Genomic DNA, 23,040 nt, shown 5'->3' with positions numbered 1-23,040 from the left:
AAAAAAACAAAGTCAAATTGGAAAAAAAAAAATGGCCACAAAAGGTGAACCGTGTTAAAATGAGAGGCCACTGTAAACTATAGTGTCTTCTGGTTGACTGAAGGCTTTTGCTTAACGTTCATTTGAGCTGCAAAGCAAGATTGTTTTGCACACATTTTAGTTACTAGTTTTGTGGTTTAGCTGAGAGGATCTTATGTAAGAGAACCCTCAGGCCCAGATATTCTCTGTTATCCTTTATTGATAATGTTTTGACAGGATATTTGTCCTGTCCGTTGAAGAAACAGGAGGTTTTTACTGTATGTGGATGAGCTGTCTAGAAATCTTCCCAGAAACAAGATGAAATTGAATTGCGTGTGGAAAAACCATTTAAAATATTTTGTTTCTATGTATTTTATTTATTTATTTATTTATTTTTTAAATGCTTGTCCGACATTTTTCTCATCTATTTTTCAGTTCATTTGGTCTGAAACAAGGGCAACTAATGCCATATTTTGACTTTTTTTTTTTTTTCTGTGGTTTTCTTTCCTTGCCACTCTTATTGCTCTTTGTTCACACCAAATGAATTGAACCACAGGTGTGAACATGCCCATAAACTAATAGACCATACCTGTCAACCCCCCCGTTTTTCCTGGTATTCTCCTGTATTTTACTGTTCTATCCCGCTATCATCCCGTAAAGGTATTTTCCCGTCTTTCTCTTAACAGCCGAGCCTCACTATACCCAACACATACCGCCGAACCACCAGGCGTCGCCCCTTGCTCTAAAACGTGAGTCTTCTGTGCTTTCGCTTTGTTTAGAAATGAAAACACTTATAAATAAATTATGGTGGGCATATCCCTTATTTTCAAATCCCAATGTTGACAGGTATAGACATTAAAAAAAAAAAACAGATGGATGTATAGATAGACATTTGAAAATGCGATCAATGACTCATCTAGTCATGACAATTCACTGCATTTTGGTCCTATTCAGTGGGCTATATGCACGGAGACTTAATTTTGAATAAGGTGCTACTGTATTGGTGAACTGTCATGCCATTTTAATAAACTCACCACATTTAAGATCTGGTTTGTTTAAAGTCAATGATCTTCATTACCTGGCTGATTTAGATATGACATGCAGTGGGGCTCACTCCAGAAAAGAAGCACCATATTCAATTCCATTGTTCCACACCATGTCTTGAAAATATTTGCCAGTATTTTCAAAGGAGTTTGTGTACTCGCCTGCTGCTCCTGAAGGCGAGCGCGGTTAAACAAATTAAAAGAATGTTAAGTTGATTTAACGGACAATATTTAGCTGAAATTACATTATCAATGTTGCAAAAAGAAGGTCCTGAAATTGAAAATGGTCACATCTACAGTACCTTTCACTGGAAATTTATCACAAAGAAAACACTTTCCATGCATATAGCCCATTGATCAAAATTAACTTGCGCGAATATTCGCACGGAACTCACGAAAGTGAAGAAAGAGAGGAGGAATGGAGATGAAGATTGCAAACAACTCTTGTTAGTATGAGAGATGATTACACTGGCTGACTGAATCTCTGGTCATCGTATTTGTATGCATCACTGCAGACTAACAATGCATTTTAATTTAACTTTCCCTCATCCTGTATTATATAACAGGGCTAATTTAGTCAAAAAATGTGCCGTGCTTCTTGCTGTTGTCCAGATCATCATCGATCTATGTTGGGAAAGATGGCTGGTGAACTACAGACCCGTGATGAACTACAATTCCCTACATTCAGCTTTGCACACACTGAATAATCAGTGTTGGGCATGTTTCTTTTAAAAGAGAAATTGGTTATAGTTACTTCTCACAAATAGTAACCGAGTTACATAATTATAAAAGTAACTAATTACCGAGAAAAGTAACTATTGCGTTACTTTAAAAAATCCAATTTGTGAAATGACTTTTAAATCTAAAACACTGTACACTTATCTACACTAATGTTGTTGTGGGACAGTGTGAGGGACAACAGCTGCATGTCCTCAACTGTATATCTAGATATTATTTTGTTTAATTCTGACTGAGTATCAAGTGTTTGCGGTGGAGAAAAATGAAGTTTTATTTGCTTTGACGTCATGACTTCGTCCCCTCTTTTGTTAGCAGAGCTCCCGTTATCACCTGCTTGGCTACTAATTTTGTTGTGGCATGTGACGATGTGAGGTGCTTCAATAGATTAGATTAGAATTACTTGTCACCGACACAGAAAGTTGCACGATACATAAACATTCTTGCCTTTCAATTCAACGAGGGAAAAGTAGAGCTTGTATTTGCAGTTTGCAAACGCTACCTATAAGTTGGTTGGATTTGCCATCGTTCTGACTTCTGATTGTTGGTGTGTGAACACCCGCACTGCTGATTGGTAAATGATGGAAATTTACTTTATCTAAGCCAATCATCAGATTCTGTTACACCACGTTCACAGACACACCAGTCATCATCACTAGTTGGTTGTGTCCCTCCCCAGCCCGCATGAAAACCGCTTCAATGTTCTCAATTATAGTAATGCATATTTTATTTTCAGTAATGGTAACAGCGTTATAACTCTGGAAAAATTAATTTGATTACTCGTTATTAAAAGTATCGCCGGTAATTTGCCCTAAGTATCGGCGTTAGTTATTTGTATGAGAGGGAACAAAGCCAGTATTGAAACTAACCAACATCAAGACTGCATCGTTTTAAAAATTCCAGTATCAATACTTGGCGAAATAATACAAATATTTTTGACAGCACCACTGTAAGATTTGAGATATTACAGATATTTTTATGCATCCACATGGACTATGCAAACATCTACATTCACACCTCATGGAGCGAGAATGTGGAGAAAGCTCTCTCCTGCACTCCCTTCCATTTCCATACTCTAGTTACTACTTACAAGACTGACAAGAGTGTGACTGTGAGGGACACCATTGGCCGCTGCGATTCCTCTGAGCAACAAGAGCACCCAAATGAACAAATGTAGTAGTTACACCCAACTCACAGAAAGGTTTTTCTAAAGTATGAATTTTCTGTATCAATGGAAGTGACTTTTTGCATCATGTTTAATATCATTTAAAATGTCTCAGTGCGACTGGTTCAATGGTGTCATTCCCTCAGAAATAGACATAATCAAAATATTAGAGATATAACTTCAGGTATCGTTTGAACCACTGCTAAGGGTCTGCTTTTACTTTGGGGCTTCTATTCAAATGACCATTTGTTCCCCATAGGCAGAAACTCTTCAGATCTAACATGCCACTAATTGCAAATACCTTTTATTATTCAACAACCCTCCCCCCTTGAGGAGATTCTTGGTTTGACTACTTAAGGGACAGTTTCAAAATGTTTGGGGCAATTCTGTATCCAGATTAGCCTGTAGTGTGGAGCTTTATATGTATATTTTAAAGTCTGGTATGCATCTTTTGGTTTGTCTTGTATTGATTGTTTATAAATTGACTGAATAATTGGTATAATACAAATATACCTGACTATTAAATTGCTATGTTTGAACATATTTTGCTTACTCTGTAATTATTAATTCTAGTCGAGTATGTTGTATCCTTGTTTGGCTAAACCGAAATTATTATCGAGTACAGTAGTCTGTTACAGTTTCTAAAAATGGCCTTGACCTCTGATTAGAAATGACATTGGGTTTACTCAAGGGTGTACTTCTAAGGGGGACTAATCAAAAATACTCTACAATGAGCAAGCATAGGAGCGGCCATCTAAAAGTATTAGTCCATTACCTCTGTTTTATAATCAAGACTGACAAGAGTGTGACTGTGAGGGACACCATCGGCCACTGCGATTCCTCTAAGCAACATGAGCACCCAAATGAACAAATGTAGTAGTTACGAGTGAAGATAAAAGGTTCAAACATTTATCTAACTTGTATATTGATATAATCTTCTTTATGTTTTATGATTGGAGTCAGACAAAATGAAAGAAATATATTACTATTCTAAATATTCAAAATTGGAGTCAGATATGAGTTAAATTTGAAGTAAATCAACATTGTGCACTGGAAAGGTCGAACAGGCAGTGAACCTTCATCCACCAGCGGACACCTTCATTGGGCCAACTGGGTGGATCTTACAACCAAAACAAACTGCCTCAAGATTTCTGCATTCACACATGCCCAAAACAACCCGCACTATCTGGAAAGTGAACTATTTTTAAATTCGAGCTACATAAGCTGCATTCACACCTTTGTCTGTCTATCTGTATGTTTGTCTGTCTATCTATTGATCTCATTCTTATTTAATGTGTGCATGTTGTGTGCAGAAAAAATGATCAGTAATATTAGAAACCTGTTCATGTAAGGTTTATATCGTTTTTCCAGCCTGAGGTTTCTATGCAAATAGATCTTTAAATAACTTTGTTCAATTTTGTAATTTGGTTCTTATTGAAACAAATCATAAAGTGTATTTAGTAAATCAAATAATGCTTACATGTACAATGATTGCGTAACTCATTGTTTTTATGTACTCAAGAATGTTTACAGCATGTGGCATGTGCATTCTGTGTTTGCTAGATAAGGTGTGTGTGTGTGTGTGTGTGTGTGTGTGTGTGTTACGAGTCCTGGATCAGGTCGGTGTTATTGATGATATGTCATCTCTGATGTAATTACCTCAGCACTCTGGGCTCATTAGCTCCGTCCGCCTCACACTCCCTGTTTGTGTTTCTCATTTACTGTAATGAGATGGATATGAAGTGTCTCCCTCTCCACAAACCCTTTTACTCTGCTTTCTGCCCTTCTCCCTCTCTTTCTCTGTCCTTTGTCTCACGGCTTCTCCGTTGGTTTATTGTCGCATCTGCGCTGTTTTGATAAGGCAGGTTTGCATTGTGCTGGAACGAGGCTTTCTGGTGGCGTCCACGTGACTGTCAGACTCGCGCTCCCATCAAATATTCACCTCGCTTGTAAATTCACACTTACACGCAGTTTGTTAATTAAACCTATCATCTCCTCACTGCAGTCCTCTGCACCTTGTGTTTGTTAGTCACCACACTCATTTCAATACTGTAGGAAGGAGAAGCTGTGAAACAATTCAGACACTTAATATTACAAAGCACAGACATGGTAAACAATGTTTGTTTGTTTTTTCTTTGTTGTTTTTTTTTTACCTTGTAAATGCTGTTTGTATTGATCCTTTCTTTCTCTTTATTGACCCACAGTCTGTTCTGTTAAACGCCACAGAAATCAAGATGGAAGACCAATGTTATTGTGTGATGTACTTGCAAAATATTTGAACAAAATGAGTGACTAGCAATTGTTTTGACCAATAGATGATGATGTAGTAGTAGTTGTAGTAGTAGACCATGTTCTGGTTTACTGCGGAAATGTGCAACATTTCTTTAAATCATTTACGCTTTTTCAGTAGCCATATCTGTAGTAGTAAAGGCCCTTGATTCAATATGATTCTGCAGGACATCACTGGACTTTCATAGAACTTTTACTAGTTTTTCAAAGGTTATAACAAACTCTCTCATGACATCTCTAGTCTCTAATGCTGTGTAAATTTAAGTATTTGTGCAATTGTTACCTGCACAATCAATGTAAACGGACGTTGAAGTCAAATTATCATCGTGTCATTTCATTGTTATTACACATGACTATGTTTTGTTTTATTTTTATGTTTGTATTTTCTGAATTTTTACCAAAATCTGGTTAAATTCCATGTCAACAGCTATTTTAGAAATATTATTCCAAAGTAAAAACATGACGTGTTCAATACTTATTTTCCCCGCTGTATAGAATTGCACACAATTGCATGAATACTTAATTTACACTTTTGTTGCATGCATAATCAATGTAAACTGACGTTGAATTATTGTCATGCAGCTTGAATAACATTGCCACGGTTTATGGGTCTGTGTTGCGTGCTTTGTATGTGTGTAACCCCGCCGGTCCTACACCACCCAACTCGCTCGAGCTGTGACCGAACCGGCGACCTTCCGCATGGGAGTCGGTTGCTCTAACAAGGAGGCTAAAGACTATGGCCTCTAGTGTCTGTTGCTAGAGCACCTTTAGAGGTCAGAGGTGTGAGGTTTACCTGCACAGCACTTACTAGCTGGCCTCCGTTACATGTGGTGTGCACGGCGGTTGTTTCTGTGTTTACCTGTTGGCATCTGTGCGTTCACGTGGATTTGTTACCGATGAATTCCCTGTTGATTAGCACCGGTCAGCTGATTCATCAGTGCACTACAGCTGTTGTGCATTACCATGCCTATATCAAGTCGGCGCTTCTGTTACACCTTGTCAGTTCGTTGATGTTCATGCTTGTCTCGTCAGGCTGTTCTTGTTGAGCCCCGCTGGTGGCGAGTTCACTTCTCCAAGCTGGAGTTTCCTCCTTTTTGGACTTCGTTTGCATTCACCTGTCGACAGCGTTTTCACTGTCACGAACCTGACTCAACCTGCTACAGCTTCAGGTTTGTCTGCTGCTTTAAATACTCATTCATTCGTTATCTTTTTGGCTTAGTCCTTTTAATATGGGGTCACCACAGCGGAACGAACCGCTAACTTATCCAGCATATGTTTTATGCAGCGGATGCCCTTCCAGCTGCAACTTATCACTGGAAAACATCCATACACACTCAGTCACGCACATAAACTGCGGACAATTTAGCTTACCCAATTTACCTATAGCGCATGTCTTGGGACTTGTGGGGGAAACCGGAGCACCCGGAGGAAACCCACACTAACACGGGGAGAACATGCAAACTCCACACAGAAATGCCAACTGACCCTGCTGAGGCTCGAATGCGATCATGCTACCCACTGCACCACTGTGATGCCCAGCTTTAAATATATTAAACACTTTTGTTCACTTGTATTTGGGTTCATTCATATTTTGTTGTGACAGATGTTGGCTGTGAATTTGCAGAATCTGCCTCCTATCGCGTCTATAAATTCAAATTTCAATTAAACTCGAGCTGAATTAGAGCAAGTGACTTTTCCCTCCGCATTTGGTGTGAACCAGAATAACTGATGTCTCGCTAGCCTCTAGTGATTAACGCTATTCTTTAGTCTCTTCTACAGGTAATCAAGTGCATGTTGTTGAAACGGCTTCTGATAAACATTTGTATTCACTCTACCATGTTGCTGAATAAGAGGCTCATTCACTGCTGCAGAAAACCTCAACCATGACACTTCACCTCCACCTTTCACTGACTTCTGCAGTGACGCGTTCAGTACTCGCCAGTTTGACGATGAACATAATGTTTTCCAGTGGAGCTTAATAAATAAACATCCTTTCATCACTCAAGTGAACTTTGGACCAAATCTCTGTCCACAGAACATGCTGTACTCCTCAGCAAAGGTTAGCTTCTTTTGATTCTTTCTGCTGATGAAGGTCACTGCAGGGCTTGCAATAAAATTTATCTTAAGTCATGTCCGCATGTACACAGGCATTTTTTTTTATTAAAAAAAAAAAAAATCTCCATTTAAAACAAAAAACATACAGTGATGCGCTGTCAAAGGTGTGCCAAATCAACAGGGCGGTTATTAGAATAAAGGGGTGTTGGCCAATCAGAATAGAGAAAACCATGTGCAATCCAATGTCAGGAAATACAAACTCCACTCTGTTGCCGGAGTTCTTAGTTCTTTACCCTAGCCAGGGTTTTTAGAAAAAGCTGGGTTAATTCACTTAATACTTAATTTATATATGGGTGAGTGGAAAAAAAATAGGATCTGGATACAGATCACATGCTGTATGCGGATACAGATCTTTACACCAATCAGAGTTGAACTTGACAATTTCATCTGCAGTGTTGAACTGATTGACCACTGAGATTCTCCACATTATTCTGTCCTCACAGCATTTGTATTTCATGGATAACCAGGCTTTTTTATAGTATTGAATGAGATTTTAAAACTGTAAGATGCTGTAATCTAGAAATCACAGATTTTGAACCAGCAGCTTCACTTGCTGTGACTGAAAGAATTTCTTTGGCCTTCATCTGGACAACCTGCTGTCAGGTTTGTCACTTTAGAAAAGCTCTCCATCTTGCAAAAGCAGTGAAAACTGAAAGGTTCGTCTGCCAATTAAATAGTTTTAGGAATTTACTACCTGATGCAGATTAACACCCATAACTGTGGAACCTGAAAGTGGTCTCTAATTTTGATCACTGCCCTTTTACAGATATTGTTTTATATTGTGCTTCAGAATATATAGTTGAAGTTTAAGTCTGAAGAATACTCAATTGAAGACATTTTTAGCCCTCTTTTTTTTTTTTTTTTTTTTTTAACATGTATTTCTCAAAAAAAATGTTTGTCAGAATTTTTTTATAGTATTTTCTTTAATATTTTTTTCTTCTGGAGAGTTTGTTTTATTCCAGATAGAACAAAAGCAGTTTTTAATTTTTAAATTTTTTTTTAAACATTTTTATTTTCTATGAACAGGATTTGATTACAACTGCAGATCAATGACAGTGCGAAATAGCCTACTGTAATGTCAGTAATTGTATTAAATGAACATATAAGAACACACACAGCCCCTTACATTCTCCGATATGTTACCAGCTACAAAAGAACTACACACAGTAGACATTTAGTCCTTATTTGGGTAAAAACAACACAAATTATAGCCTACAGTCAGTGAAAACCTCTCATCTGTGTCTTTAATCTTAAGCAGCACATGTAGCCTCTGTTAGAGGGTTAGTCCATCATTCTGAGTTCATATTAGTCCAAAAGGTGGTGATAAGAGTTAAACATAGCAGTTTGTTCCCGTTTGCTGGAAAAATAATGTACTCCTTTTTTCCCCGGCTTCTCCTTTATTTTTTCGCGCTTCTTTCACGTTTGTCAGTTTCTGACAGGTTCGGGTTTCAAAAGCACATCGATCAAGCGCACATTATTATCATCAGCTCAATAAGTTTGTTATTTCAGATATAGACGCGTGTAGAGCATGAGCAAGAAAGCGAAACCACTCACGCTTCAGACTGGCTCGGAAAAACTAAGGGGCACAGGGTAAATCTGCTCTTCTTTTTAGCATTGTGGCTGTTCATCAAGACGACAACAAGGTTTGTTTGAGCCTGGGTCGACCATGGCTCATTATTATGTGTATATATCAACACAATCTCCCGGCAATTTGCAACTTTTTCATTTAGTGGCTAATTCGTATGAATTCGTATGATCTAATTCGTACAATTTAGTACGATTTGCTTATCCCCCAATGACGGTTGGGGTTAGAGGTGGGGTCAGGTGCCACGCCTCCTTTTTAAAATCGTACCATTTCGTACGACTGAACTCGTACGAATTTGTACGAATTAGCCACTAAACTGGCAAAACGTAAAATACTTACGTTTTCTCGTGAGATCAGGCTGTATATATTTACGTTGTTAAAGATCTCTCGGCTGTGTATTTTAAGCATGGCGGCTCTTTTGTGGTACTGCACTGTACCACTCGGTGGAAACGGGCCATTGAGCAATGTTTTTGTCTGCCGAACAAACGATAATCATACAGTGACTTGCTTAATTACCCTAAGTTGCCTAGCTAACCTTATTGACCTAGTTAATTCTTTATATTGCACTTTAGATTCATTCTCTTTTTGGCTTAGTCCATTTATTAATCTGGGGTCGCCACAGCGGAATGAACTGCCAAATTATACGGCATAGGTTTTACACTTATCACTCGGAAACATCCATACACTCATTCACAGATATACACTACGGACAATTTAGCTTACTCAATTCACCTATACTGCATATCTTTGGATTTGTGGAGGAAACCTGAGCACCCCGAGGAAACCCACGCGAACACGATGAGAACATGCAAACTCCACACAGAAATGCCAGCTGACCCAGCCAAGGCTCAAACCAGTGACCTTCTTGCTGTTAGGCGATAGCACTACCTTCTGCGCCACAGCGTCGCCAAAATCAGTTGTTAGAAATTAGTTATCAAAACTGTGTAGAAATGTTGAGAATCTTCTCTCTGTTAATCTTAAAGCAGTGTTGCACAAACAGACATTCATTCATCTAGAAAGTTTTTATAGCATGTTTCAAGTGGGTTTTAAAAACTTTTTTTTTTTGGTTTACTTAGTCGTGACTTTAGAATTCGAAAGGTCAGTAGTGTTTTTCCTCTGACGATGTAATATGCCATGTATTAGTGTTGATACAACTCTTATTTACCCAGGAACATTGTTTTCGTCCTATTTTCTAGATATCTACACCATGCCCAAGAGCTAAGTAAGATAAATCAACAATAATGGCGCAGAAAAGAGAGCAACAAAGACACACTAGTGAAGCAGTATATTATATAAACTTTAGGAAAAGTGAAAGTGTGTGGAATTAGGCCACCTAAGCAAGCAAAGCCAAGCAGAGCAGAGAGTGAATATAAATGATGGAGACAGAGACATGGCCAAGGCCGTGAGCGCGATGAGCCTTATAAATCATCATTAGAGCCAGAGCCCAGAGACGCGAGGAGACGACCCACCAAACTCATGCAAAACGCAACAGTCACATGTGAGCTAGTATGACACTGGTCATTTGTCATGCGTCAGAAAATACACGCGGCGGTAAACAAGCCATGCCACCTGCTGTTCTTAGCAGCTAGCATGCGGAGATAAAGGTAGACAACTCGCAGGAGAGCCGTTTCACAACCCACACAGCTTGATCTCCATTTGAGGATGTCACACATAAAATACTAGCAGCCAAATAAAGTCTCTCTCTCTCTCTTTCTCTCTCTATTGGATAAACACGCAGCAGGGAGAAAATGCCAAAGGGAAAAGTAGGAATGGTTTCAGGAAATGTTATTCGCTGGATTTGAGCACATGTGTGGTACCCACATGAGAATAATGTAATTTTAGTTCGTGGTTACAAAAAAAGTTATTGCTGAAAAACATCTCTTGCATAAAAATAAATAAATATAAGCTATATAAGCTGCATTGTTAATTTGCTGTGTTCTCAATTACACTCTTTGTAATAGTCTCTAGTATGGATGTAGCTTGCAGCAGACCCTGTAACCCTGTCAAACATGTGTATTCATTCTGTAAAGCAAGATTTGGTAATGTTATGTATTATTTGGTACACATTTGAGTACATTGTTAGTGTAGTACTAGTACTTTTACTCCACTGCTTCAACCTTTTACATGCATTGACCCAGAGACTATTTAGATCAGGGGTGTCCAGACTCAGTCCTGGAGGGCTGGTGTCCTGCAAAGTTTACTTCCACCCACAATCAGACACCTGGGCTAGCTAATCAAGCTCTTTGTAATATAATAATAAATGAATAATGCATTTTATTTGTATAGCACTTTTCCAACATAAATGCAACTCAAAGTGCCTCACAAACAACAACAAAAAAGCATTAAAATAGACCACATAAAATTGTCACATATACTCAGATAAAAGCATTCATGTACATAAAATATAAGCATATATCCACCTGATCACGCACACAATAGTCCTTATATATGCAAGCACACCACACACATACACGCATAAACCTACAACATTATAGATGAAATGCATACACCTTAAAAGCTTGTGTATTCAAACGCAATTTTAAAAAGATGTGTCTTTACACGCTTTTTAAAAACGTGATTACTAGGGGATTCTTTCACTTCAAGAGGGAGACCGTTCCAAACTCTTGGAGCATAATGGCTAAAAGAAGTGCCGCCAGATTGCATCAGGTTTACAGAGTAAAATTCTAGAAGTCCAGCGCTAGAAGAGCATAGCAAACGGTTTGGGTTATATCAGTGGTTCCCAACCTTTTTCTTTGGGGCCCCCCCCATGAACATATACAAACATTGGAGCCCCCCCCACCATATAAATACACACGCACGCACACACATATGTACTGTGTATATATATATATGTGTGTGTGTGTATATATATATATATATATGTATATGTATGTATATATATGTATATGTATGTGTGTGTGTGTGTGTTTGTGTAATATTAATATATAGTAATATGTATAGAAAATATTAATTAATCAGTTTTAACTTGTCTTGGCCTTCAATAAAACTAAAATCTAGGTAGGCTTTGTCATACTGTCTAATCTTTTTCTTCGCCTCTGAAGAATCACTGCATTTACGTTTGTCTGCCATTTTTGTTTTGATTTTGCCTTTACGACACGTTGACAAGCAGATTGCGCGAGTGAGCAAAATTTAAATAATTATTTAAAGTTATTTATTTTAATTATTTTCACTATTATGTTGGAATTTTAAGTGTGTTTAGATTTTTTTTTTTTGGTACTTAAATACATATATAATAGTAGGGCTACTCGATTTTGGGAAAAATCATAATCACGATTATTTTGGTCATAATTGTAATCACGATTATTCAAAACCATTGCCAGTTAAAGTCAAAATTATTAGCGCTCATGAGATTTTTTTTTTTTTAATAAATATTTCCCAAATTATGTTTAACAGAGCAAGGAAATTTAACAGTATTTCCTATAATATTTTTCTTCTATTTGTTTTATTTTAGCTTGAATAAAGAAAGGTTTAAATATTTTTAAACCAATTTAAGGTCAATATTATTAGCCCCCTTAAGCAATATATATTTTTAATTGTCTGCAGAATAAACTACCGTTATAATGACTTGCCTTATTACTCTAATTAAGCCTTTGAACTGCACTTTAATCTGAATGCTTGTATTTTGAAAAACATCTAGTAAAATATTATGTGCTGTCATTATAGCCAAGACAAAAAGAAATCTCAGTAATTAGAAATGAGATATCAAAACTATTATGTTCAGAAATAAGTTAATAAAATATTCTTTCCATGAAACAGAAATTGGGCAGGAAAAGGTTTGCTAATATTCAAGAGGGCTAATAATTCTGACTTCAACTGTATACATACAGTTATTTTCCACCCTGCAAAGGAAAGAGAAATAAATACGATAGAATACAATAAAAATATGAAAAAAACTGTGCTTTAAGCATCTTCACTGTAACAAAAACACTTTACCTACAGCAGTCCTTCAGTCAAGAGCAGCGAGGGTTTTCTCGTTATGTTTGTTTAATAATGATAAAAACAGCCGGCAGAAGGATTATAGCGCGCTGTCTCTTTAATGGTTTCTCTTTCACGTCTTTTGATCCTCAACTCGTTTGTTTATTACACAAATGAGGGTTAATGTAAATAATCACTAAACACCGCGTTTTGACACCTATTTGACCATTAAAGCACTCACGTTAAGATGACTTTAGATGTCTGCGCTCCTCTGCTCGTCTCAGTGTGTGAATGAGAGTGAATGCTGACCTGCCGCATGCTTCTGACTGCGTGATCGTGCTGCACACACACATCAGCTCTTTTGCGCTTTTAAGAGCAACTTGGTACAACTGGAACGTGGCAAAATATGATGCAATAATCATTTATCTCGATTAATGCTTTTTTATAATCGTTTGAAACCGAAATCTAAATCGGATTTTCGATTAATTGCAAAGCCCTTTATAATAGTGGAGCATTTTTATGCCTTTTTCTACCTCAATACTTATCCTCTCCCGCGCCCCTCCTGTGAACTCTGGCGCCCCCCTTAGGGGGGCGCGGACCCCAGGTTGGGAACCACTGGGTTATATTTTGATAAACAGGCTTTCTAGAAACATCCATGCAGGCATGTTGAGGCAAGTTAAAGCTAAAATCTGCAGGACACCAGCCCTCCAGGACCGAGTTTAGACACCCCTGGTTTAAATGCATGTTACTGATGAGAAGATGACAGATGTCTTCTGTATGATGAGCTAAATGGCTTTAAACACCTAGCAGGCACAAGACGTCAAAATTATGTCAGATTGAGGTTGTACCCCAATGTCAAGGGGACCCTGCATTTTGTTTGGAAATGAAAATCGGGTGGACTTCAAAACCCAACGTCAGGCCAGCTTCCGTGTCCAACGCCCAGCCTTAAATTAACCAAATATCAATGTCTAATGATGTTATAGCTTGACCTTGTGTTGACGTTACCACTATGGTGTCTATCAGTTGTTAGATTTTGGTGGCCACAACTGATGAATAAATGTCAGTATTTGATGTCAATATGACGTTGGTTTAAGATGTTAGCTTGATGTTGGATTTTGGTCACTTTCCAACACAACTTAAAATCAAACGAATATCAAGGTCGTTTGATGTCGTTATTGGACGTCCAAATAACATAGACGCTTGCTAGACATTGAATTTTGATCGCCTGACATCACAACCTAAATCAAACCTAATATTAACATCTTATGACTTTTTGTGCCTGCTAGTCAATTACTAAATGCACTACAGAATTTTACGGTTACACACATCCACAGATTACATGTAAATGCATCTCACTACTCAAGTACTTTTTGAAAGGTCTTTTTACTCGTGCTTTTAATAATATTTACAATAGATACTTTTACTCGCACTATATTTTTAGGCAAGTAATGTTACTTTATATATTACTTTATACTAATATATATAAATATATATATATATATATATATATATATATATATATATATATATATATATATATATATATATATATATATATATATATATATATATATATATATATATATATATATATATATATATATATATAGTCCTCAGCATAACTGAGTACACCCCATTTTGAAAATTAATATATTTTGAAGAAAACTGATTAATTACACATATATTTATTAAAATAATATTTTAGTCACCAAACATATTTAGAAATTGAAAGATAATACAATTAAATTTAGGCAAAATATAGAAAAACTAAATTACAACCTACAAAATTTCAACTACTTCTTTTTTTGTATTTATTTTTTTATTTTTATTATTTGTTTTTCTTGTAAATTTTTAATTAATATTTTTCTATAACAAATTTAGGTGTACTAGTTTTTGGACTGTTATCGTTAGCTATTTTTTTTTAGATTAACTAAACTTACTAATCTCTATATGCGTACACATATTATTTTATAGCTTCCTATTAAAAATATTAATTTTAAAAGAGATTTGTGTGGGGAACTACTTCCATCGTTCATTCAGATCTGCAGCTGACATCAGAACAGCAGAAACTATTGCTACTTCACCACGCCTCTTTTAGAGCTAGTATTTGAGTGATTCTCTAGCGTAATGTCTAAAATTAAGATAAAACAGGTGATTTTGCTGACATTTTAAAATAAGGCTGAAAGGCATTAAATGCCATCAGTCTACAGAGATTTCCTAGTATTTTTGCTTTGCAATCAGGAGATCACAGTTATTCCCAAAAAAGCCAAAACATTGCGAACACTACCAGATTTCTGTTGTGTTTGTGATAAGGGAAAATGTTAAACAGATACATTTCTTCTTTCTTTTTTTACTAAGATAATCTGCAGCAACGAAAACAGAAGACACATCTGAGTCCCATCTCACACTCAATAAACTACAGTTATATGGTATAAATACAGCACTACAACATACAAAAGAGAGATTGACTTTAATAGTCACTTGCCTGTTAAACTTGCCGTTTAATCACACTGTTTTTTTTTTCCTTTCTCTCTTCTAAGGGTTTATTGTGTTCTCTGTCGCCATCTTGTGGATGAACAACGTCAACTGTCTTTGCTCTGCTCAATGACAGGCTAATGGCCACACACTGTTTAAAATTATAATAAAAAAAAAATAGGCACTATTTTTATAAATAAACTGCATAATTGCAATCTAAGCAACATTCTTGCCCTAAAAAGCTCAATGTATACTATGATGTCCAACAGCAGCAATATTTGTCAAACTCTAGAGTGTCCTCTGCTTGATGTTTTTGTTATATCTCCGAGCCCTACTCATAATTAATGATGAAAATGTGAATGAAAACAAAGGTTTTAAAATGTCTTATCATTTTTAAAGTAATACTGCAAAAAAAAAAAAAAAATTTATATATATATATATAAAATAAATATCAAATTTATTTATTTATATTATATATATATATATATATATATATATATATATATATATATATATATATATATATATATATATATATATATATATATATATATATATAATTTTTTTTTTTTTAAACTACACATGGTCTGTAGCATAATTCTTTGTGTCTGTTAAAGAATCATATTGAAGTTATCTGTCTGTGAGAAAATGACACCTTTTCACAGCATTTACTTTGTTTTAATCTCTGCTGTAGGTATAAATATGTATTGTTTAAATTTCAGCTGTAAAATCTTCTGCTGCAGTAGAAGTCTAAGTCCTTGGAGTTGATGTGAAATGAAAACCGCTTTTTGATAACCGTCTGACGCTAATTGATGTGTAAACCAAATCGTAATTGATGGATCCGAGAGGCATCGAGGGTAATAAAAATGTAAATAACTAAAAACATTATTTGTGTGAGGAAGGAAAAGAAACATATTTGGTCGCTCATGAAGTGACTCAATCTGTGAGTTTGCGCATAAGAATGAGATCCCTAAATGTCCTTTTCTCTGCCGAAATGAAAGAAATGCAAAGAAAGAGAGAGAAAAGATGTGGCGTTAAAAGAAAAAATGTAACTAAAGACTACCATGATGCCACATTTGCCTCAGTTTCCCTCTAAACACATTCTTACTTAACACATGTCAAACTGTAGAATATCCTCTGCTACTAATGCATGGAGGAAGAAAAAAAGAAGTCTCGGCCGGTTATATAAATGTAATTATTTTGACTGTTTGTGTCTGGTGTTGGGGATATTTTGTTAGGACCACCCGCTGTTGTTCTCTACATCACATAATGATGCTTGAGGAAAGGCGCATACAGCTAATGAGGCCCTTGCTAATGAGAATGTGACGTTAAGTATGTTCGATTCTCATTGTCTTACTAAACTCCTCATCCAAGAGACTGTAAATAAGTTAACATTCTCATTCTCATGCAGTAAAGTTAAGGTACTTTTACTCGTGTTTTGAAAACGTATAAAGAGTAGAGGTTGCTTTTAACTTGACTTCACTTCACAGGAACAGCCAGCAGCATAATTGCCTTTTAAGATTAACATTTAATTGTTTGTGCCTGGTAATTATTGTGAGTAAATGCATAATTTCCCAGTTTTTTTTATTTTTTTATCTAATTAATTCCTCTTTCCCATTGCACATTTTGAGAACTCTAAGTGCCCTACTCTCCAACACATTTACATGTCTCCATCAGTCATGCTTTCATTTAGTGGATAAAATGTACACTTTGAATTAAAAGGGAAATCATAATAGTGGTTTAGTATCACAATATCTTAATTAAATGAACATCGGGGGCGTATTTAATAAACAGTTATTTATTATTTTACTTTAATTTATAAATCCTGCTTTGTATTCAAGACTTCTAACATTTTATTTTGTAATTTTTAATTATTTTTATCTGGAATATGTTGTTTGCTTGTTTTAATATCATTTTGAATGTGTTATATTTTGTCTTCAATTAGTCTTTCCTCCTTATTAGTGTCTTGTAATATTACTTGAAAGTCACCGTGACATCCAATTACACAGTTTTTTTTTTGTCTCATATATTGCACCGTTTCATTTATTTGACCTTACACATGTTTAACTTAAGTAGAATTGTATGCATGTATACAGTAGGAAAGAATTAGTATTGAACATGTCAGCATTTTTCTTAGAAAACATTTCTAAAGGTGCCATTGACTTCAAATGTTCAATGGATGTTGGTAACAACCAAAGAAATCCATATATACAAGGAAAACGAAACCAATTAACTTACAAATGAAGTTATGTGTAATAAAATGAAATGAAACAGGGAAAAAGTATTGAACGCATGAAGAAAGGGAGGTGTAGAAAGCCAGTGAAAGCCCAGACAACAGCTGATATCTTTCAGTAATTCTTCAGCAATTCTCTGTCCTTCCTTATTGTAAATGAATATCTGCTTCAGTCCAACATCTACATTAGCACGATGATAATGATGAATCCAGGGATATATCAGCAAGACAGTGATCAAAACGCAGCCAAGGAAACTCCAAAATGCCAAAAGGAAAACCAAACCAAGCTGTAGAACCACTTGACTTAAACCTAATAGAAAATACAAAATAAAGATCAGATTTGATAGACGAGACCCACAGAACCATCAAGATTTTTACACCGAGCTCCTTTATGTATTCCCAAAGGGGACACTGAATTGGCCAGAATCTGCCAGATGTTTTGTTTGTCATAGTCAACTTATTCTAATGGTATCCGTGTAGCAATTTGTGATATCCACATTTTTAAAGATAGAGACTGTGATGCAGACTAAAGTAGCGAAATGCTTTTTTAGGCTATATATACCAGGACAATAAAGAAACTCCTAATGCATGCATCTTTTTAAAGCAGATTGTTCGCATTAAGATTCAATAAATACAAAGCTGGGGTTGTATCAAAATTTAGCTTGAGAATATTTTGTAGTACCTTATGCGTGTTCTTCCAAAGTGCCACAATTTTGACACACTCTCAAAAATTATGAATAAATGTACCTTTTTTTTATTTTTTTACATTTTGAACAAATCTGTGGCATTGGCAAACATTTTCCTAATATATATATTGGTGTACGATTTATTCAATTAAAAAATAAAAAATTGAGCTCATGGTACCAAAGAGAGGTCCATTTTGGATATTTATTGTCGCACACAATGTTCCAGTCATTCTCTTCAATAGTTTGACCAATATCCTTAAGTCCTAGCCTGGCAGAAGTGCGATTGTTAGACAAAATATCAAATACCCCTGTTATCAATCCTTCTTTAACCATTTTTTGATCCGATTATAAATGGGCCTTACCTTAACCGTGTGCACGTGATCATCCTTTCATTATCACCAATGGTATATTTTTCTCCTGCTTTCTTTAGCTTCATTTTTTTGTTAATTTGGTTAAATTATCTTTTTTTTTTTTTTTTTTTTTTTTTTTTTTTTTTTTACAGTAACATTGCTTTAATAAGATATTAAATCGCCATTTATATGAGTTAACTGGTAATCTGAGTTCTTTAGCCAAGACAGACCACTGTGCATGGTTTGATTCATGACACTTTTTGTTATAAAAAAAAAAAAGATTTATTGAATTTAAAAAGTGCATGTACTGTATACGGCTATATTTAGCATGTTTTGACATGTTGTTCAAAATTTGTGTCCAAGAAATAATAATTTATTTTTGCTGTGGTCAGAGATAAATTTTGGTCATTTCTTAACTTTGAGCTCTGAAAAGTCATGTGAAATAAAAAGGAATTGCAATGCGACACTATGAAACCGTAACCCAGGGGTCACCAAACTTGTTCCCGGTGGGCTGGTGTCCTGCAGATTTGAGCTCCAACCCTAATCAAACTCACCTGAACAAGCTAATCAAGCTCTTACTAGGTATACTTGAAACAGCCAGGCAGGTATATTGAGGCAAGTTGGAGCTAAACACTGCAGGGACACCGGCCCTCCAGGAACGAGATCGGTGAGCCCTGCTGTAACCCATCTTGCTCATGCGCAGAGCAAACTCATACACCACACGCAAAGTGAAATGTAGAAGGAGGCTGCATGTGGAAAATGTATAAATGTATAAAATCTAAATCAAGTAATTTTAGCATGTTAAAGTCAGCTTTATGCATAAAATATATTTTCCCAATAAAATTGTGGCTCGTGAAAATGGTGAGTGGTTAGTAAAGTTGGAAATCTACACCAGTGAATGATCAAAGTTAATGTCAAGCCCTGTTTGCATGCAACCACTCTTATTTTACAAACATTTAAATCCTACTTCATTTTCAATATTCATGATTTTTTTGGTGTTTAAAATCCTCTCATTTCCCAGAATATTTCAGCGAGCGTTGTTGCATCTCACAGGCATTTATAAACACACGTTGGCCTTTTCTTCTCACCTCCTGCCTACAGTATTTATTTTTTCCCGGATTGTTCTTCCCGCTGGTGTGCTTGGGTCATAATTAAATGCATTTGATTATGTTGTTGTAAGCGTTTCCACTCGCTCAGAATACATGTCATGGCCTTTCATGGCAGATTCATTACTGTGAGATGTAAAACTTGAATTCAGCTGAGGTGACGAGAACCAGTAGCGATGTGTGGAAATGCACTATTATTGGCTTCCTCAGTTGAAAAGCAGCTTTGTTGTTTGAGCTGTAAATCATGTTTTCACTCTTTTTGTTAAATTAAAAGTAAATGATTCTGTAAGAGGATTATCTCATTTAAAAGTTTTAAATCCGTTTATTGTATTCATCTTTTAATTGTGGTTAGAATAATTAATATTTCATTTTCTTGAAATTAAACGTGGTGGGTTTGAATTTGAAGGGGGAAAAATGCATTTTTGAAGGCGGAAAATGCCCTGTTGCGTCATAGCAAGAAGGTTGCTGGTTCGAGTCCCGGCTAGGTCAGTTGGCAATTCTGTGTGGAGTTTGCACATTTTCCCTGTGTTGCTGTTGGTTTCCTACTGGTGCTTTGGTTTCCCCCAAGGTCCAAAGATGAGCGCTATAGGTGAATTGAATAAACTAAATTGGCTGTAGTGTATGAGTGCGCGTGTGAGTGTATGGGTGTTTCCCAGTACTGAATTGCAACTGGAAGGGCATCCTGTGTAAAACATATCCTGGATTAGTTGGTGGTCCATTCCACTGTGCCAACCCCTGATGAAGGTCTAAGCTGAAGGAAAATTAATGAAATAATTATAATATTAATACACTTAAGATGGATTTTTACCTTTAAGAAAACATTTTACTCTATTTAATACATCCTTTCTATATTACATAATCTATAATAAATCCAATTAAAGTACAAGAAAGATAAATTTAAATTATAATTAAAAGTATTAACATATTACATTTTTATTAATAACTAATAATTAAATAAAATAACTAAAACAATACTCGATGTTCCTCCTTTTTGCATCAATAATTCTGTAGATTTTACTGTCAGATGTCCTTCCTGCCACAACCTAATCTTGAACGTACATATCCCTCAGTTATTTTAAAATATTTGAAAGCATTCAGTCAAATAAAATGAATTTATCAATCCCAGAATTCTTAATAATAATAATAAAAATAATAATAATAAAAATAAATATGTATGTATGTGTATGTATATATGTATGTATGTGTATGTATATGTGTGTGTGTGTGTGTGTATACTAAATATTACATTTTGTGTTCCAATAAAGAAAGTACCTCACAGGTTCAAAATGTCTTGATTTGCGAATGATGGGGAGGGAAAAAAAAACAACTTAATTTTTAGGTGAGCAAATCCTTTAAGCCACAGCACAGATTGACCATGTCAGAACTCAAATACAAGTTCTGTTCAGTTAAGCTCAGGGATATCCATATGTCTGAAAACAAAAACAAGGCTGTCCCACATTTTCCAAAGGGGCTTCAACCTCATTTCCCAGCTGTGCATGAAATAAAATGTGTCTCTCTCTGCATGTACGTTAATTCATTTCCTCACAGGGCTTTCAGCTAGAGTTCCTTTCTTTAGACAGTGAAAGCATGTTTTCAAGACCATGTGCTTTGTGGATCGCACTTACAAATGCATTTCAATAACAAGGTTAAAAGATGCTCTTGCATTTCATTAGTTTACTGTAATCACTATAATGAACCATTATATATTGTAATAAATTTTTATTTCTAGCAAGCAGGTGTAACTATTTCTTGTAATTAATGTTTTCACATAAACATAAGTATCTCAAAATTGCTGCTTGAGTTGAGTTGTCACAAGTGTTTATCTTTAAATTGGGGTCTTTTTACCTCATAAATGTGCACTGCAAAACTTTGCTTGGAGTTTTTTTATTTTTTTTTTTATAATTTCAAGGTAAATATTATTAGCCCCTTAAACATTTTTTTTTCCATTTATTCTTTCAATCTTATCAAGTAAAACATTTATCTTATTTAAAAAGGCTAACATTAAGCTTGGGATATTGTACATTTTCAGGAGGTTGTGTGCAGAATCAATCCTGACAGGCTTTTTGGCAGCCTGGCTGAACTGCTTTATTCTGCATAAACAACCATCTAGAATGTACTTTTATCCTGCTTACTAAATGACTTCTTGCCACAAAACATAAATATTAGACGCAAGTTCAGTTCGCTTCTGCATGCACTGATACAATGACAACTTCTTTACAGCCGTGGTCTAATCATCCAATCAAAAGAGTAGAAAATGCTGACGTTGTGGTTCACCTTCTAGATGCCCCAAGATCAGCCGACTCAAAATCTGATTGGTTAAAGGAACAGTTTAATTGGCATTTATTTAATGCTAGACGCCTGCACTTACTGATTCCAGAGGTCTCCAGGCAGATTTAGTTGATGCTAGCAACGTAATTGCTGAAATATGATTGGTTAAAAGCTCTAGTAAACATGCACTACTAAAAGCAGCATTAGAAATGCTTTGAGACTAGAGGAAATAATTTAATAAACATTCATAGAAAAAAAAAAACATCTGTGATTCTGATGTTTGCTCCGTGTTTGGAACAGAAGAAAAGGCTTTGTTGCAAAAATGTAGTTTTCGAGTCTTGCATGCTTTGTGGGTCACACTCACAATACAGGCCAGCGACAGGGTTAAAAATGTGCTCTAGCATTTCATTTTCAGCACTGGTAACTCCGATGAACCAAAGTGATAGTGACTACCAGAGTGACTTTCTCTCCCTTCAGGCACAGAAACAAACACATTCCAAACAAAAAGCTCATTTTGGCTGCGTTACGTAAATGAAGGATCCTTTCTCATCACCACCAGCCAGAAAAAAAAAGGCCAGATCTTTGCTCTTTTAATCTCTAAAAAGTATCATTTTAATAAAGGGCCCGGTGATAAAAAAGACATCAGCTTTTTAGTCTTTTTTTTTTTTTTTTTAGTTGTATCCCTTAAACATCTAAATATTTATTAATGCATCATTAATTCAGCGTAATACACTTCGTAAAAATTCTACCGTCTCAAGAGGGCTACCATATTTACAGGAAATTCATGTTTTGCTTTCGCCAAGACTCTTGTTCACTTGTTAAATATGAAATGAGTATCCAGTAGTTCATGTTTGGCTCACATTCTGTCCGTCTGCACTCCTTCGCCTTTAACGCAGACATGTTTATCATGTAAGCATTTGCTTAAGCGGGTTTGTAGGCCCTCTAAGATGGAATCAGGTGCATTTTCTGAGTTTTAAAGCACGATAAGAGTGTTTATCATGGGTGTTTGAGGCAGGATTGTTTGCACATCCTGACT

General features: G+C 35.8%; 1 long non-coding RNA gene across 2 annotated transcripts in view; it reads left to right on the top strand.

Moving 5' to 3' along the window:
* LOC141376432 (uncharacterized) overlaps positions 1-23,040 on the top strand; it is a 238,186-nt gene that overhangs the window by 11,530 nt on the left and 203,616 nt on the right. Inside the window, exons 2-3 of one of the 2 annotated variants that reach the window (XR_015501374.1) lie at positions 15,245-15,315; positions 15,427-15,576. The exons of the other annotated variant lie outside the window; for it this stretch is intronic. This is a non-coding gene — a long non-coding RNA (uncharacterized LOC141376432). Of the gene's footprint in view, positions 1-15,244; positions 15,316-15,426; positions 15,577-23,040 lie in introns of those variants that run through there. 2 annotated transcript variants of the gene reach the window in all.

This window comes from Danio rerio, chromosome 10 (assembly GCF_052040795.2).
Source record: "Danio rerio strain M-AB ecotype USA chromosome 10, GRCz13ab, whole genome shotgun sequence".
Classification (NCBI taxonomy): domain Eukaryota; kingdom Metazoa; phylum Chordata; class Actinopteri; order Cypriniformes; family Danionidae; genus Danio; species Danio rerio.
The sequence above is the reverse complement of the archived record's forward strand: the minus strand, read 5'-3'. Positions and strand labels throughout refer to the sequence as shown.